Source organism: Muntiacus reevesi, chromosome 7 (genome assembly GCF_963930625.1).
Source record: "Muntiacus reevesi chromosome 7, mMunRee1.1, whole genome shotgun sequence".
Lineage (NCBI taxonomy): Eukaryota > Metazoa > Chordata > Mammalia > Artiodactyla > Cervidae > Muntiacus > Muntiacus reevesi.
Window position 1 is genome coordinate 22,117,096 of NC_089255.1, and position 17,900 is coordinate 22,134,995.

The window sequence follows — 17,900 nt, forward strand, 5'->3', positions numbered from 1 at the left end:
CCTTCTCCAGCATCCTTCTTATACCACAGCAAGAGGTTTAATGTGCTTGAGGAATTGCAGTTCATGGAGACGTCCTCTCCCTCTTGAATGGACATAGACTGAGGACTCTGATTCAGCTGTTGGGCACTCACACCTATTTATAAAATCAAAGGGAGATATGCAAAATCATTTTTAGATCACCTTTCTCAGAGCGGTGATGGACACTCTTTCCCCTAATTCCCCAGCCTTGGTTCTGTGCTTTTCACTTTTCTTCTTCCTTCCCCACTCCCACCTCTCCTGCCCTCCCATTTCTCCTTCTGTTTCTCTTTTCATAGACCCAGTTAGTTATACCTCACCTCCTTCTCTCACAGATTTTCTACGCTTTTAGAATTCCCTGTGGAAGTTTAGAAACCCTCAGTACTCACATGACAGGTGCATCCATAGGATCATTAATAAATTTTCAAGGAACATCCCTATCACTTATTTCAGCAAAGAAATTACTTCCTAAAAGGGCTTTTTTTTTGCTTCAAGAAACTCCTCTGGGTTTAGAAGAACACTACGAATCCTGTCATAATGTTAAAATATATGCTGTTCTGTATGTGAGCCTGTCTGATCTCTAACTGGAGGTTTCTCTGAATTTTGAGCTAATCTTGAAAGTTAATATGAGCACAGGCAATGCCCCCTTGTGGCTAGTCGCTAGATTGCTGTCTGAGAGGTTTTTAAAACGGAATTCTCTTGTTTCTTGCATTCACTTAGTGGGTGCTTACTGAGTACTCACTATCTGCTAGGGAAATAGAGACATTAGCAAGACAGGAGCTCTGCCCCTGAGCACCTTGTAATATCGCTTAAGAAAATCAGTGAAAGCTACTCTTATAACTAAGCATAATGAACTAAAGACATATTTTTTTCTGTTTCTTTCTGAGAACCTACTGAAATGACAGTAAAAAAAAAAAAAAAAGAAAAAATATTTAAGTTATGAATGCCAAAGTGTTTATACAACAAGCAAGAAATGACTGCAGGTGAGATGTTCTGGGAATTGAGATTGGATGGAGAAGTGGTAACTGGATTAGCTGAAGGAAGTGGCCCAATGAAGGAAATGCTAAAAAAATTCCAGGTGCCTTGAAAGTTGAAAGCCTATTTTACTGAAGATTTTGAATAAAAGATCTTAAGAATCTGGGATGCCAGTCTCAGTTGAGAATGAAGTGAGGCCATCTTCTTCTGCTGAAATCCCCAATTTATAACCTATTAAGTATAAATGAAATGGGTTTTCCTAGTGGCTCAGTGGCAAACCTGCAATACAGGAGGCACAGGTTCAACCCCTCGGTTGGGAAGATCCCCTGGAGTAGGAAATGGCAACCCGCACCAGTATTCTTGCCTGGAGAATCCCATGGAACCTGGTGAGTTACAATCCATGGGGTTGTAAAAGAGACAGGACATAACAACTAAACAATAACAAAGTATGAATGGGCATCTGATATCACTAAACATTTGAAAAAAAATCACACTTAGCATGAAAGGCAAAGGCAAAAAACAAATAAACAAAACAAAACAAACCTAAAAGAGAAAAGAACCTTTGGAGAGACAATGCAGGAAGACGGTTGCCATTACTCATTAATGCAGTGGTGTGAGCATTCCAACTTTTTTTAGAGAAGAAAATAAAGTTCTGAATAAGCAAAACATCATTTTTACAAAATGAAGTTTTAGAGGGGAAATTTTGCTTTAAAAAAACTTGATTCTCTATCTTGGAGTTTCGACCGCCTATGTTCTAGACTAAAAAGCTGAGAAAGACCTCATGAATTTCCACCATGTCTTGACCAGAGTATCTGTCTTTATAGCCCACTATGCTCCTCAGACTTAGGAGAGCAGGGATTTCCACTTCAGATTTTCCGAGTGTCCTTTCCTCCTTCGCCTATCAATTCCAATTCCAAGTCTTGGTTTGCCTGAGATTCACTTTCTGGTTGTGTATTTACCTTGTCTCTTTTCTATTTTACTGAGTAGTAGGCTTCTCAATATGAATCACTGTCTCTGACCAAGTAAAAATACTGACAACATTACCTTTCTTTTTTAAATGACTGCACTATTTTATTGGAGAAATGCATTAAGAAAGAAACAAAAAGCATCTTCAAAAAACCAGAAACATCTTCATTAGATAAAAACAAATTTGCATTAATCTGCTCCTATCTTAATGGAATGTGGGAGGCTCAGAGATGACAGGATGAGAGGTTTAGCACTAGGTCCCTTGACCATCTTGTGATCACCGCGGCTGTGGCTGCAGTAACGATGAGGAGCTATTGTTCCGGTTTGCCATGAGACCAGCTGCCTCAGTCTTGAATGCATCCCCATTTCCTTGAGAATTCTATCAATATATTTCTATTCTCTAAGGGAAAATAGTCCAGCTAATGGTGTATGAAGGTGATGTTAAGCACTGGGATAAACATGGTGTGCAATTCTGGATGATCAATTTAAAGCATTTTTTCATATATTGAAACAAATAAGGTTATATTACAGAGTAGAATGTAACATGTGAATTTCATGAACATGGGATTTCAGAGAAATTTCATACATATAGGGGACCATATCTCCCAGGCTTCCAAGAATATATCCTCACTCTCCCAGATTGTTAGTGGTAATTTGTAGGGAAATTAAAAAAAAAAAAAAAAAAACTCAGGTTACTAAGATATATGTTATATATGTCTAAAATGTGCAACAATACTTTATGTGTGCAATAACAAAATATTTCTATAACAACCTAAACAACCTAAGAAATACCATTGCTGTGTATTCTAATTTACTTATTTAGATTCTGTTCTAATTCGAATTGCTAAGCCAGAAAATCAAGGCATAGCAAATGCCTGTAGTGAGATTATTCAGGAAAAAAATCCTGCAATAATAGAATGGATTATTTCTATTTCAAGTTGTAAAAGAAGAAAGATACCAATCAGGAACCCCAGTAAAACAAAATGAAGTAACAATAAGCGAACCACTTTTGAGTGCAGAAAACTGACAGCTGCAGGACTGCACACATTGTCCCCAGGGACAGATTTTGGAATCAAAGAAGGTCTAGCTCATGTACCTGGGAGGGTCAGAAGCAAAATGACCCAGGTTCCACCATTATCTGATAGGCAGTTTGGGGAAGTGGGTGCAAAGCGTCACCTGCCTCCATTTTCCAGGTCAGTGGGCAATGACTATGAGAAAAAATTTGGTAATGGCACCTAGTGAAAGGAAGACAGTGGAGGTGAGGGCCAACCACAAGATGGACGAGTGGCCTCTGTATCTCTGGAGTGGCTGTGGATCTCCTGTGTTTCCCCAGAATTCAAGTTCTCAGAAGCATTCCTTGATGGGAATTTTTCTGCCCCTCAGTTTTCTCATCAGCAAAATGAAGATAATAATATCTCCATTCAATGTCTTCTCCTATATTAGATCTAAATGAATATGGTTCTTTAAATGTGTATTATACACCATTATTTCCATGATTGTCATGAAAATGAAATCCATCCTACATAAGAGATGCTGCCAATTATTATGTGCAGTGTCAAGCAATAGAATCTTCATCCTTTTTCCTTTCTGTAGTATACTATCCTTCTGAACAAATTTGAAAAAAAAATGTGTTTCTAAAACATACCAACACTGTGGTGCTGGCACCCTTGCTCAGGGGATCTGACCTACACTCAGGCACATGACCTACACTATGGTTTGAAAGTGTGGGAAACTGTTTTACCACGAAACATCCTTCTAACCAAACTGTCACAGCAACTGAAAGTATAACATTTGAGGTGATTTCTTTTCAATCTCCTCGAACATTTCTCTTTTCTAAAACAATCTGGGAGAGCTAATCAAGCATGTTGTATTGAAATGGAAGTTAGAGTACAAACCATTCCATTTTACAGATTGATTTGGGAATAGAATCCATAAAGTGAAAGAAGATTTTGGAAACAATTCAGTGACTAGAAACATTTGGCTTTGAATGGACAAAAGGGGTAGTGGAGAGTCACTGGGGTACATGAGAGGTTGGTAAGAAGCAGGAGCAGAGATGGAAGGGAGGCAGTAAAGGCACAGAGATGGTGAAGAACTAAAGACAAAATATGTACATGTCTTAGTTCCATTCCATCTGGCCCTAAGTTCTGATCTTTTTATCAACAGCAATAAGACAAGTGGAAAAATTCTGCAAATTGAGCTCTGCCACAGGACTGAATATGATCTATTTCTTTGTGAAGCTATGTCAAAGGTGAGGGGGCTGTAGCCCATGGGAGGTGAGAACAGGTGAGGCCATGTTGTTGGAGAAGTATAAGACCAGATTAGGCATAGATCTATGTCTCTTCTCTTCTTCTTCTCTCTCTCTCATCTATCTACCCATTTATTTGTCTATCTCTATATTTACTATCTCTATATTTACTCTATATTTACTATCTCTATATTTACAGTATAAACTCAGAATAAAATATTGCCCTTGACTCTGCCCAGAATGACAGTCTTGCTGTTCTAGTACTCATGGTAGAGTTTTCATATGCTCCAAGGAACCCAATAAATGACTGAGAATTTCTTTCTATTAACATCGTGTGTGAATAACAGATGGGAAAGAGTCTCCTTGGGACAATTAAAGCACAAGATTTGTGAGCAGTTATTGCAGCAATCATTGACATTCATGCTATTCTCACCCCCATGAGGTTCTACCCACTAAAATGTAACAATTAACAGAACACAAAGTCAAATTAAATTTCAGAATGAAAGTATAACTTCCTTTGCTCTCACTCCTTTATCCCCCTTTTCAGGAATGAGACAATAGCATCTTCCTTAGGCTCCTCATCCTGGCAAGTGTCCCAGCCACCCCTCAGGAGCACTGTGTCAGGGAGCATCTGTGGCCCAGCTGTATGTTTGGGGACAGCCTGAAAAGATCTGGAATCACTGTGTGTCTCCCCTGCAGAGGAGATGCACGAGTGACTGGACTTGAGGTTGTGATATGAGGGGAACTTTGCTGCCTTTTTCTCATCCAAACTGGCAGTTATTTTTCATTGACTCTTTTCTTCCCTAAATTTCCATAGCACCACCAAGAATATCAGACCTTTACTATGCTTTTGTCTGTACCAGTATAAGGCATGTGAGGTCACTGATGAATGCCTGTTTATGGTGAAATCTTTCTCCTCTTGGATGGTCAGGGATCATGATCTGTGCTCCAGTTCTTGGATACTTAGCCTGCTCAAAAAGATAAAGTTAAATATATATATATGATTCACATAAAATGTTCAAGCTAATATTAGAAACGTTTTTTCTTTACCTTGTCTTGTTCCCTCCAGGTGGCAAATTACCACATCAGTATCAAAGACTATTTCTACTTGTATCTGGGTCTCAACAGCCTTCCCAAGACAGAAAGTGACTCAGTTCCTGCCCTCAGGAAGTTGTCCTGATCTCCTAACTCTCCTACATTTAACCACATACTCACAAGCTGCCTGCAACCCCAGTATCCCTATGAGTACTGCAGAAGAGTCTCCATCCCTTGATTTCTTAGGAATCACAGCTGAGTCAGGTTTTCTTGAATGGGCTTTCCTAGAAGAGGTCACTTTAGCTCAGGGATGAAGACTCTTCTGAGAGATCTCATTTGTGCAGGAAACTGAATCAATCAGAGATCAGACCTAGTTTCTTGTTTGTCCATCGCCCAAGGAGGGCATGGCAACCCACTCCAGTATTCTTGCCTGGAGAATCCCATGGACAGAAGAGCCTGATGGGCTATACAGTTCATAAGGTCACAAAGAGTTGGACAGGATCAATAACCTCAGGTATGCAGATGACACCATCCTTATGGCAGAAAGTGAAGAAGAACTAAAGAGTCTCTTGATGAAAGTGAAAGAGGAGAGTGAAAAATTTGGCTTAAAACTCAACACTCAGAAAACTAAGATCATGGCATCTGGTCCCATCACTTCATGGCAAACAGATGGAGAAACAGTGGAAACAGTGGCTGACTTTATTTTTCTGGGCTCCAAAATCACTGCAGATGGTGATTGCAGCCATGAAATTAAAAGACGCTTACTCCTTGGAAGCAAAGTTAATGATCAACCTAGACAGCATATTAAAAAGCAGAGACATTACTTTGCTAAAAAAAGTCTGTCTAGTCAAGGCTATGGTTTTTCCAGTAGTCATGTGTGGATGTGAGAGTTGGACTATAAAGAAAGCTGAGCGCTGAAAAATTGATGCTTTTGAACTGTGGTGTTGGGAGAAGACTCTTGAGAGTCCCTTGGACTGCAAGGAGTTCCAACCAGTCCATCCTAAAGGAGATCAGTCCTGGATGTTCATTGGAAAGACTGATGCTAAAGCTGAAACTGCAATACTTTGGCCACCTGATGCGAAGAGTTGACTCATTGGAAAAGACCCTGATGCTGGGAAAGATTGAGGGCAGGAGGAGAAGGGGACAACAGAGGATGAGATGGTTGGATGGCATCACCGACTCGATGGACATATGTTTGGGTGGACTCTGGGAGTTGGTGATGGACAGGGAGGCCTGACATGCTGCAGTTCATGGGGTCGCAAAGAGTCGGACAAGACTGAGTGACTGAACTGAGCATGTAAGCACAGCACAACACATTGCAACAGAGTATGTTATTTTATGAGATTTAGGAAAATGCGCTATAACCCTTGCCTGCTTGAAGCTGTTTCCCCTTTGTAAATTTAAAAAAGTGAAAAATTCTGCTCTCTGTAGAATTGTTTCTTAACATTGGGTCTGTTTTTTATTTCATTCTTTTAAAACCTGCTTTATTGAGGCATACTTGACATCAAATCAGTTGCATATACTTAAAATGTACAATTTGATCATTTTTTACAATGTGTACAAGTGTGAAATCATTATTATAATACAGGTAAAAGCACGTGCAGGACCCCAAAGGTCCCTGGTGGCCTTATTCTTTGCGCTCCTTTTTAACCCCTCCTGTATATCTTCCTACCACATCCCCCCTCCAACCCCTGTTCAGTCTGAAGCAATCACTAGTCTGCTCCTTCTTTCTGTAGATCAGTGTGCATTTTCTCTAGTTTTATGTAAATAGAATCCTAGTGTATATACTTTCTCCTGCCTGGTTTCTTTGGGCATATTTATTTTGAGATTCACCCATGTTGTTGCACTTATCATAGTTCATTCCTTTGAATTACTGAGTCGTGTTCTATTGTGTAGTTATACCTCCAAAAGTTTTCTCTTGCCCACTTTGTCTTTAAATTTTTATTTACTTGCTGTGATTTTGTTGTTGTTGTTCAGTCTCTAAGTTGCATCCAACTCTTTGCTACCCCATGGACTTAGCATGCCAGGTTCCTCGGTCCTCCACTATCTCTCAGAGTTAGCTCAAATTCATATCCACTGAGTCAGTGATTCTGTCTAACCATCTCAATCCTCTGCCACTCCCTTTTCCTTTTATCTTCAATTTTTCCCAGCATCAGTCTTTTTCAATGAGCTGACTCTTCCAATCAAGTGGTCAAAGTATTGGAGCTTCAGGCTTCAGCAACAGTCCTTTGTTGTGACAGGAATACTTAAACTATGCTCTCTTAGTAATTTTTAAAGTGTTTAGTGCAATATTGTTAACTAAGGGTATGACTATTACATGTTTTCACGGGTATAGTAAGGTTGCCTTCCAAACAGGCTCTAACAGGGCACACCGCTGCTGCTTCCCTTCCCCAGCAAGGACACACCGCACAGGTGCAGCCCCGTCTGTCCCAGGTCACTTACCCAAAGTTAGGAGAAGAGCTATTCCTGTCACCAGTCTCATAGTTGAAGTCCCAGGCCTCAGAGCTCAGGATCTGTGTCTGAGCCTAAGTCAGGGGAGGTCCCAAGTGCCAAACCAGCAGCCACGTGCACAGCCCACACCAGGCAGTTCACTGGGGTGCTCCCCAGCCAAGCGTCAGCTGTCTCTTGATTAGGTCTACTCACACTCCCAAATTAAACATAAATCTAAATAGACTGTAACGCTATTTTCCCAATATTTAGCCCTAATTCAGAGAGCTTAGAGTATGATTACTTTCAAGGTTCAAACTCAAATCAGCTATGTCTGAATGAGTCTGAATGAATCATTTCTTCCACAAGGAAGTTATCCACCTATTTGTATGACAAGGAAAAACCAACCACTACTGGTGATTTGATGCTCCTTTGAGCTGGTATGAAACGTCATTTAATCCAGGAAACCTATGTTGAGCCCTGGGGTATGGGGGGAAGAAGGGAATCCCTATCTATATTCCCAGTGAGGGGAAAGAAGCCTCAGGAAGAGCAATACATACCATTTAACTTCAAGAACTAGAAACTCCTTTTTGGTGTAAAAAAAAAAAATTACCATAAGTTAAAAATCAAATGACAGTGGCAGAAAATATTTGTAACATTTATGACAAAAATAACTTCATAGTTGTATAATACTGCTGTTCTCAGTCTGATTGGAAAAGAAAATTAGAATCCAGTCTAAAAAGGCAAGTCACCTGGTAAGCAGGTCTCTTTACTGGCTCCTGGAAAGATGTCCAATAAGTGGACTTTATTGGATTCCTCTGGTTTGATCCAGGAATAGATGACTTGAATTTCACTTATCCCTATTCCACCCGAACCTTCTTTAACGCATACTTTCTCTTCTCCCTGCCCATGCTTAGGGATGGAATGCATTGAGGACATTAAGGAGAAAGTAAGAGAGGAGGAGACGGGAAAAGAAAATATGGAAAAGAGAATGAAATGAAACCATCTTATAAGAGATAAGAGATGAAAATAAGCATAAGGCATTTTCTTTTGTTATTCTCAAATTGGTTATTAACAAAATGTGAAAGAAAGTGAAAGTCGCTCAGTCATGTCCAACTCTTTGTCACTGCATGGACTGCAGGCTGCCAGGCTCCTCTGTCCATGGAATTCTCCAGGCAAGAATACTAGAGCGAGCGCCGTTCCTTTCTCCAAGAGATCTTCCCACCCCAGGGATTGAGCCCAGGTCTCCCACGTTGCAGGTAGATTCTTTACTGTCTGAGCCACCAGGGAAGCCCGTGGGATAGAATAAAATTAAGATTACTCATCCTATTTAGCTGCAATAACTAAGTTTATTACTCTATTCTAGGAACAGATATTTGGCCACTAAAAATTCAACTAATAGTCATCTCTCTCCATTTTTTTCCTGTGAGTGGGTCAGCTCTTTGCTCTCCATTTAGTAAGGGGGTTACCCAGGCCCTTGAAACTCAACGTGAGATTGTGAAGTACAAGGTGATGAAGAGGAGGAAAGTAAATTCTTTGTATAACTCACTGATAGCTTCTCCCTCACCCTGGTTGGAGCTTTGGTTTTCCAGAGTAACAGCCCCCTCTTGTGGCTGTATACATGAACTCCTTTCCTAAGAAATGGAACTTAAGTCAGTCAGCAGCCACTGGGGCTTTGCTTTTCAGCTCTAAGTATCACACAGGTGCTCCCTCTGGCCCTCTAGTGGCAAGGTTTCCTAACATAGTATTCTAAAGATTGGATTATTTTCAGTCACTTGGGAATTTTAGAACACTTTCTGTGACATTTTTTTTCCTCACAGAAATAATTCTAAATTCCCTCAATCAAATGCATTTTACTTCCCTTAGTGTGTTAACTTCCCATGTTGGAGGGCAGTTTCCAAAGGCCCCATTATTCATCCTTAGCATGGGATTTAGTACAGGCTAAGCACTTAATACTAACTTGCTGGGTGAATGTATTAATTAATATGTACTAGGAAAAGTCATATGGAGTGACTCTCAAAATTATTCCAAACCAAAGCTTCTAATTTTGTGGTAAATAAACTGCACACAAGTATCCAGCTGTGAAGATAAATGCAAGAACAAACCTAAGAGGAAAATTCAAATAGACAGCACACCAGTTCTTATTTTTTATCCTACAAAAAAGGGAAAATCCACATATATAGGAAAGGGAAAACTTGGTTTTGAAAATGTGGCAGTCTATGGCATGATGGTTGTGTAGTCAATGTCAGTTTAATCACCAGTCAATGTGCATCTACTGCTTGCCTGGTTATAAGCTAACAATTAAAATTTAAGGCTGGTGTAATATATAAATGATAGAAATGTATATATATATGTTTATAAGTTATTATGCTGTATAAATATTACTATGTTATATTGTATATATAGTATATATAATATATACAATAACATATATGTAATATAAATATATAAATAAATAATGGGCATGCTGAGGAAATATGAAAGTGAAGAGTCATTATATCATTTAGTTACACAATACAAAAGTCAAGGTCAAGTTACAACTTTTTATCTAGTGTTTATTACTGAAATGGTCAGATGGTATGGACAATCCAGACCAAGCCCTGCTGCTGCTGCTGCTAAGTCGCTTCAGTCGTGTCCTACTCTGTGCGACCCCATAGATGGCAGCCCACCAGGCTCCCATGCCCCTGGGATTCTCCAGGCAAGAACAGTGGAGTGGGCTGCCATTTCCTTCTCCAGTGCATGAAAGTGAAAAGTGAAAGTGAAGTCGGTCAGTCGTGTCCGACTCTTAGCGACCCCATGGACTGCAGCCTATCAGGCTCCGCTGTCCATGGGATTTTCCAGGCAAGAGTACTGGAGTGGGGTGCCATTGCCTTCTCCAGACCAAGCACAGAGAACCATAAATATTGTGGCACTTTTTATTTTTGTTGATTCGTTTTTACATAATAATGTCTTTGTGATACAATTCATATAAGATTCAATTCACCCATTTAAACTGTACAACTTAATGGGTTTTTTTTTTTTGTATATTCACAGAATTGCACAGCCATCACTAAAGTCAATTTTAGAACATTTCATGATCTCTTAAAGGAACCCATACCATTAGCAGACACTCACCATTTCTACCTATGAAATTACATCTAAGCAACCACTAATCTACTCTCCTTCTGTCTTAGTCAATTTGGACCGCCTTACCAAATTACCACAGTCTGAGTAGTTTAGAAACAACAAAGATTTTTTTCCCCCATACAGTTCTGGAGGCTGGAAGTTTAAGAACAAGGCACTGGCAGATTGGGTGTCTAGTGAGGACTGGCTTCCTAGCTCACAGGTGATGCCTTCTTGCTGTCTCCTCATGTGGTGGAAGGGGCAAAAGCCCAGTTGCTCAGTCCTGTCCGACTGTTTGCGACCCCATGGACTGCAGAACGCCAGGCCTCCCTGTCCCTTACCAACTCCCAGAGTTTACTCAAAGTCATGTCCCTTGAGTCGGTGATGCCATCCAACCATCTCATCCTCTCATCTGTCCCCTTCTCCTCCTGCCTTGAATCTTTCCCAGCATCAGGATCTTTTCAAATGAGTCAGTTCTTCTCAGCAGGTGGCCAAAATATTAGAGCTTCAGCTTCAACATCAGTCCTTCCAATGAACATTCAGGACTGATTTCCTTTAGGATGGACTGGTTGGATCTCCTTGCAGTCCAAGGGACTCTCAAGAGTCTTCTCCAACACCACAGTTCAAAAGTATCAGTTCTTTGGCACTCAGCTTTCTTTATAGTCCAACTCTCTCATCTACACATGACTACTGGGAAAACCATAGCTTTGACTAGACAGACCTTTGCTATTCCATATCCAGTTCTAACTGTTGTTTCCTGACCTGCATACCAATTTCTTTGGAGCCTCTTTTATAAGAGCACTCATTCCAAAGGAGCCATATTGATGTGGTCACTCAGATCAGCCTCCCGAGGCAGAGAGCAAGGAGGAGAAAGATCAGAGATTGTATGTGAGAGGCAAATGTAATACTTTGAGGTGACAATCTGTATCCAGTTTTCTATTCTTTCACTCATACCATAGTTTAAACTTCATAGTTCTTAATATTTAAGGTAGAAGAAGTCCTTGTCTTGCTTTTTAAATTTCAGAGTGTTTTAAATAATCTTGACCTCTTAAAAAATACAACATTTTGAATTAGCTTTTCCATTTACACACACATACACAGAGATGAGACTGATGGGGACTTCATTGGGTGAATTTATAAAATGTGAGAAGATCGACATTTTTGCCTCATCTTTTAATTCATGAACATTGTATATTCTCCCATTTATAATGTGTGTTAGTCATTCAGTCATGTCCAACTCTTTGTGACCCCATGGACAGTAGCTGCCAGGCTCTTCTGCCCATGGAATTCTGCAGGGAAGAATACTGGAGTAGGTTGCATTCCCTTTTCCAGGGAATCTTCCTGACCCAAGGATCAAATCCAGGTCTCCTGCATTGCAGGCAGATTCTGTACCAACTGAGCCACCAGGGACTCATTTGTATGCAACTATAAATTATTTTTTATAGTTTTCTATGCTGTGATATTGTAACTATATTTTACAAATTTAATCTTAAGTATACTGATTCTTATTTTTAGTACATTGATTCTTATGTGCTTTTGAGAATATTTTTTTAAATTTCATTTCTAATTTTTAATTAGTTGCATATAAAATATAATTTTAAATATTATATTACTAAACTGCTTTAGTAATTTGTAGATTATTTTGCATTGTTTATATCACAATCATATTTGTGATATGATGGTCCTTGATTTCTAATTATTAAAACTTTTGTTTCTTTTTCTTTCCTTTTTATACTAGCTAAGATCCAGTACACTGTTTAACAGAAATAGTGCTATTTGGTTTCCTTGAAAGAAAGGATTTAACATTTCACCATTAAGTTGGGTATTTGCTTGATGTTTATAGCATATACCCTTTGCCAAAGTGAAGAAGGTTTTTTTTTATTCCTAAGTTGCTGGAAATTTCTTTCTTTATAATAAGAGAATGTTGATTACACATTTAATACTTTTGTGTATTTTTTATTGATTGTGTATTGATGTTTTCATTAATGTGAATTATTACTTTGATTGATTTAAAGTGTTGAATAAGCATACACAGAGCCCAATTTGGTTGTGGGTGCTTTTATAGAAAATGTTAATTCTTTTGCTAATATTTCATTTAAAAGTTTTGAATTTCTGTTCTTTGAAAGACTGTATCTTATACCTTGTAAAAAATTTCTTCATTCAAGTTTTAGTGTCAAGACTATGGTGTCCTTTTACAGTGCCTACTCCTTTTTTTCTGTATTTAGGTAAGTTTGGTACACAAGTAATGATAGGTTATGCTGTTATAATAAGCAACTCCAAATATCCATGGCTCAATGAAATAGTCATAATTCATTTTGAATCAAAGTGATTCTCCAGGTCAGCTATACTACATGTGATGACTAATGTTTTCACATTTGAATCTCTGTAAATATTGTATCAACACACAATTCAACAATCACCACAGTCTGTGAAAGTAAAGGTTGAAATTTAAACTAGGCATTTACATGTCACTATCATGAAGTGACATATGTCATTTCTATTCACATTTCTTTGGCTGAAGGAAGTCCTATGGCCCTGTGAGTCTTCAGGAGGCAATTCTCCTGCATGGTTGGAGGAGAGGGAACTGGATACAGTACTGATGAATAGCTATCCTGGACTCCATAGTCGAACTCCCCACTTGTAACCAAGAACTCAGGTATTCCTTCTCCAAGGAAGATGGCTTAGAACCCCTGTTCAGTCACCCTTTTTGAGCAAAAGCAGGGTCTCTAATTGAGACCCTATAGTCTTCCTCAGATGCCTGTTGGTGTGAAGATCTATGAGAAAACAAATAAGCAGAAAACAAACTGGTGAAGAAAGACAAGTAAGCTCCACATACCAAGTATACCATTACGGAGAAGACATTGGATTATATCATTCCACGTTCTCTTGGGAAGAGAAGCGAGACAGTGCTGATCCGAAGCAAGTCTATGGTCCCAGGGGGAATTGCTTGTGGCATTTCTTACCCTGTTTTGATGAGACTCTGTGTTTCATGTAAGGAAATAGCTTGCTCATTGCTTTTCACATTCTCTGACTTAGCACTCGAGGATATTCTTTTTCCATTATCTTCTTTGGCCACATCTTAAGGACTATCACTTCTTTATTGGTAAATAGACTTCTCAGTCTTCTCTACCTGGGTTTGTTAAGAGCTGTAGAAATACAGTTAACTTTCAAACATCACAAGAGTCCAGGGGTGGGAGGTGACCCTTCACAGAGTCGAAAAACTGTGTGTAACTTGTAGTAGGTCCTCCTTACACATGATTCCTCCATTATCTGAGATTTTGTGCCCACAGTTCAGTCAGTTGAGGATCATGTAGTACTGTTGTATTTATTTTTGAAAAAAACTGTGTATAAGTGGACCCCCAAGGTTCAAATCCATGTGATTTGTTCAAGGTTTAACTGTATTGTGAATCCATAATGACCATAGTTTGTTTTAGGCAAAGCTGATTTTGACCATCCAGGTCTTTCAAAAGATTGGTAACTTATTTATTTGATTCCAGAAAAGTCTTATATTTATGTGTTTAATTTATTAAATAAAATACACATATATATTATACAAGGTAATAAGGTGCATTATTATATTTGTAATCCCGAGGTGTCCCTCGCAACTAGAAAGAAGTCCTGTTGTCGCTGAACAAACCTGAGTTTTGAAGGGCCAGCAAGGTCGTAACTCGAGAATATACCCCAGGTTCCCGCCGCAACTTGAGAAAAGCCATGAGACTTCCCTCTTGCCGCGAGATGAGGCCTGATTGCCCTGCATTGCGTGCAGAGCAATTCTGTGTTCCACATCAAACACGAAAGGAGCCTTGACTTCCTTGATGGAACTCCAGAGTCCCCAAGAACACTGTCAAAAGTCTAGAGGGACCCTGAGGTCACCGCAGCAACAGGAAAGAGCTCCGTGCACCCAAGTCAAGTCGAGATGAGAGCTGATTCCCTGGCTTCGACTCAAGAGGAATGCCAACTTTCCACAAGTACCTCAAGAGGAGGCTTCTCTCAGCTATAGGTATGTGAGAGTGACCCTGAGTTTGCTGGAAGAGGAAGTGAATGATGTTTTAGAATATTTTTTAATTTTTTGGCTGTGCTGGATCTTCATTGTCTTGTGCAGGCTTCTCTAGTTGCAGCGAAGGAGGCCACTCTCTGGTCGTGATGCGTAGACTTCATTGCAGGGGTTTCTCTTGGTGCGAAGCACTGGCTCTAGGGCGCTGGCTCCGTAGTTGTGCTGAAAGGGATTAGCTATCCTGCTCCATGTGGGGGTCCTCCTGGGCCAGGGAGCGAACCTGTCACCTGCATTGGCAGGTGGACTCTTTACCACAGAGCCACCAGGAAAGCCCACGTATGGTTTTTACTACAGCTTCAGATCTGAATATCCAACAATTCAAGAATTAGAAACTACTTCTGATTTCCCCAGAATAAGTGGGTGGATTCAATCTAGTTGTTTAGAATTTTGTGATTTATTTTAACCCAAGGAACAAACATAGTATGTGGGCATCTTAGGAAATAGTGCAGTTTCACACACTGAGTTCAAATAAGGGAACATATTTTATAGAAGGAAAGTTTACATTAGAAGGTCTCAGCTGTGCTACCACAGTGCCTGCCTTCTTCCTGTCTGTGGTTCATGGGATTTTCCTAACCCTCTGGGCAGGTGGCTGCCTTAATGCAGCTCTAAGGTTTTTGATTATCCTCTACTATCATTTCTATCACTGTGGTATTCCCAGAGAGCACAGAAATACTTCGCTGAGTCAGCCAGGTGCAAGGAAGAGATGGTGAGGCTGATGAATCTTCTTCCCCGTTGAAAGTTTACAGAGTACCGATCCCTCCTTGCATTTGCTTTATCATCATCCTGATAAATAAGGTATTCCATCCTTCCATCAGGAAACTGTCTGTACCAGTACAAAGTATACCTATACCAAGAGGTTTGATATGTGCAGTCTATGGTCGCAGCTTCTCCTTGCCGCGCTGTTACTGTAGCCTGAGCTTGAGTTACTGTGTCAGCCATGCTGGATCCTGTGGAAAAAGGAGAAGACAGGGTTGGTCCTCTGAAATGACTCGGGGATCATGAGGGCTCTGTTAAGTTACGACACAGGGACAAGAAAAGGGTCACCTAGTTGTTCATTTCCCCACCTCTTTCCCCTCTGACCCCCCTGCCGGTCACAGCTTGCACAAGGTCACCCTTCAGCTCTAAGAGGAGGCTGAGGGTCCAGGCTCAGGGCCACACGTACTGAAGCCAAAGGCGGCCATGAGCACCCACAGCAGGCCCGGGCGGAGCATGGCGGACGCGCTTCTCTGGTGGGAACTGCTCCTGTTCTCACTGCGGCACAGACCCGCCCTTCTCTGAGCAGCTGAGTGCAGAGTCCCCGGGGCTTTCAGAGGATTCTACCGCAAACAGGAAGTGATTTGCATAATAAGGGCGTTCCGTTCAGTTTGTTCAGAGACTGAAACATCTACCCCACCACAAAACACTGTTTTGCTTTGATGTTTCCTGGAGGAATACCTTTAAAAAATGGCTATTGTAACTAGCAAGTTACAGGAATGAAGTTTAATTATCTTTTTGTTATTGAATTCTTGCTTAATACCATTGTGATCAGAGACTGTATTCTGAATGACTGAAATCTTTTGAAATAATTAAGCCTTGCTTGAAGATCCAGAGTAGAGTCAACTTTGACAAATATTCCATATGCATTTGAAAATAATCTGTATTATGTTGTTTTGGGGATTAAAGTATTCTATATAGGTAAACTAGGTAAAAAATAGGTAATTGTCTTTGATAAGTAGAGAATATTTTCTCTCTACTTGAGGGAATATTGAGAGATGTGTGTTAATGTCCTGCCACAGAGGTTGTATATTTGCTTACTGATTATTTTCGAATCAATAAATTCTACAAGTTTAATTTTGCTGATTAACTCTACTGATTTATGTTGGATGTAGTTTGAAGCTATGATATTCAGAGCATGCCCATAAACATAAAATTGTTTCTATTTTCCTGGTAGAGTGTGTACTGAATCATTTTGAAGTGCTTTTCTGTATTCTTAGTAACAATTTCCGTTTTAATGTCCACTTTATCTGATATTAGCATAGCTACTCAGTTTTCTTTTGGTTACGGACTCCAGATCAAATGTCTCATTATTCATATGCAAAAGAATGAAGTTGTATCTCTCTATCGCCTACAATATTAAAGAGTTAACCTGAAATGAATCAATGACTTCTATATACAATTTTAAACTATCGGACTCCTAGAAGAAATCATAGATGTAAATTGTTGTGATCTTGAATTAAACAATGGTTTTTAAAATATTACAGTAATGCCCAAGTAACTAAAAATGTAGATAAATTAGGCTTCATCAAAATTGTAAACCTTCTGTTTCAAACAACAGTATCAAGAAAGTGAGAAAGACAACCCACAGAGTGGAGAAAACTATTTGCAAATCTTGTCTGTTAAGGCCTGAGTATTCAGAATACATAAAGAACATATATAACTCAAGAATAAAAGTACAAATAACTCAAGGAAACTTTTTATTTTAATCATATTTTTTTTTACTAGGGTTCTGAGGACAGTGGGAATACATGTAAGAAGTATTGTTACTTTCCTGTACACACAATAGATGGGCTTCCCTGGAGGTTCAGGTGGTAAAGAATCTTCTGGCAATGAGGGATTCAATCCCTGGGTTGGGAAGATCTCTTGGAGAAGGGAGTGGCAACCCACTCCAGTGTTCTTGCCTGGGAAATCCCATGAACCCAGGCTATGGTCCATGGGGTCGAAAAGAGTCAGATATGACTGAGTGACTAACACATTCTCTTCTTTTTTCATACACTATAGATATATTCAGTATATGCCCTTTTGTATAATTTTAAAATTTTATACCATATGCATTTATTATATATTCAAAAATCAAAGAATAATTTGTATTAAATTGTTTCACTAAAAATCTACTGATGGGATGGTAGTGAAAGGTCATACAAATAGACAGTGGAAGTTAGAATATAAAATGTCAAGATATCTTTTATTAGCTAACAGATTCATTTCATTACTACTCAATTGTAGGAAAGGAGATTTTCTTGTAGGTAAACTTTCACCATGTAGATCAATAAGTTTGAAGTTGTAAACTACTTGTGGTTTTGATTAACAGACAACCTACTGAAG

General features: G+C 39.5%; 1 protein-coding gene and 1 gene segment (V, D, J or C); both read right to left on the reverse strand.

The window, feature by feature from the left end:
* The window catches only part of LOC136172319 (M1-specific T cell receptor alpha chain-like), a 606,661-nt gene that overhangs the window by 386,897 nt on the left and 201,864 nt on the right, over positions 1-17,900 (reverse strand). The gene's annotated exons all lie outside the window — the stretch shown is intronic.
* LOC136172318 (T cell receptor delta constant-like) overlaps positions 1-17,900 on the reverse strand; it is a 424,221-nt gene that overhangs the window by 300,499 nt on the left and 105,822 nt on the right.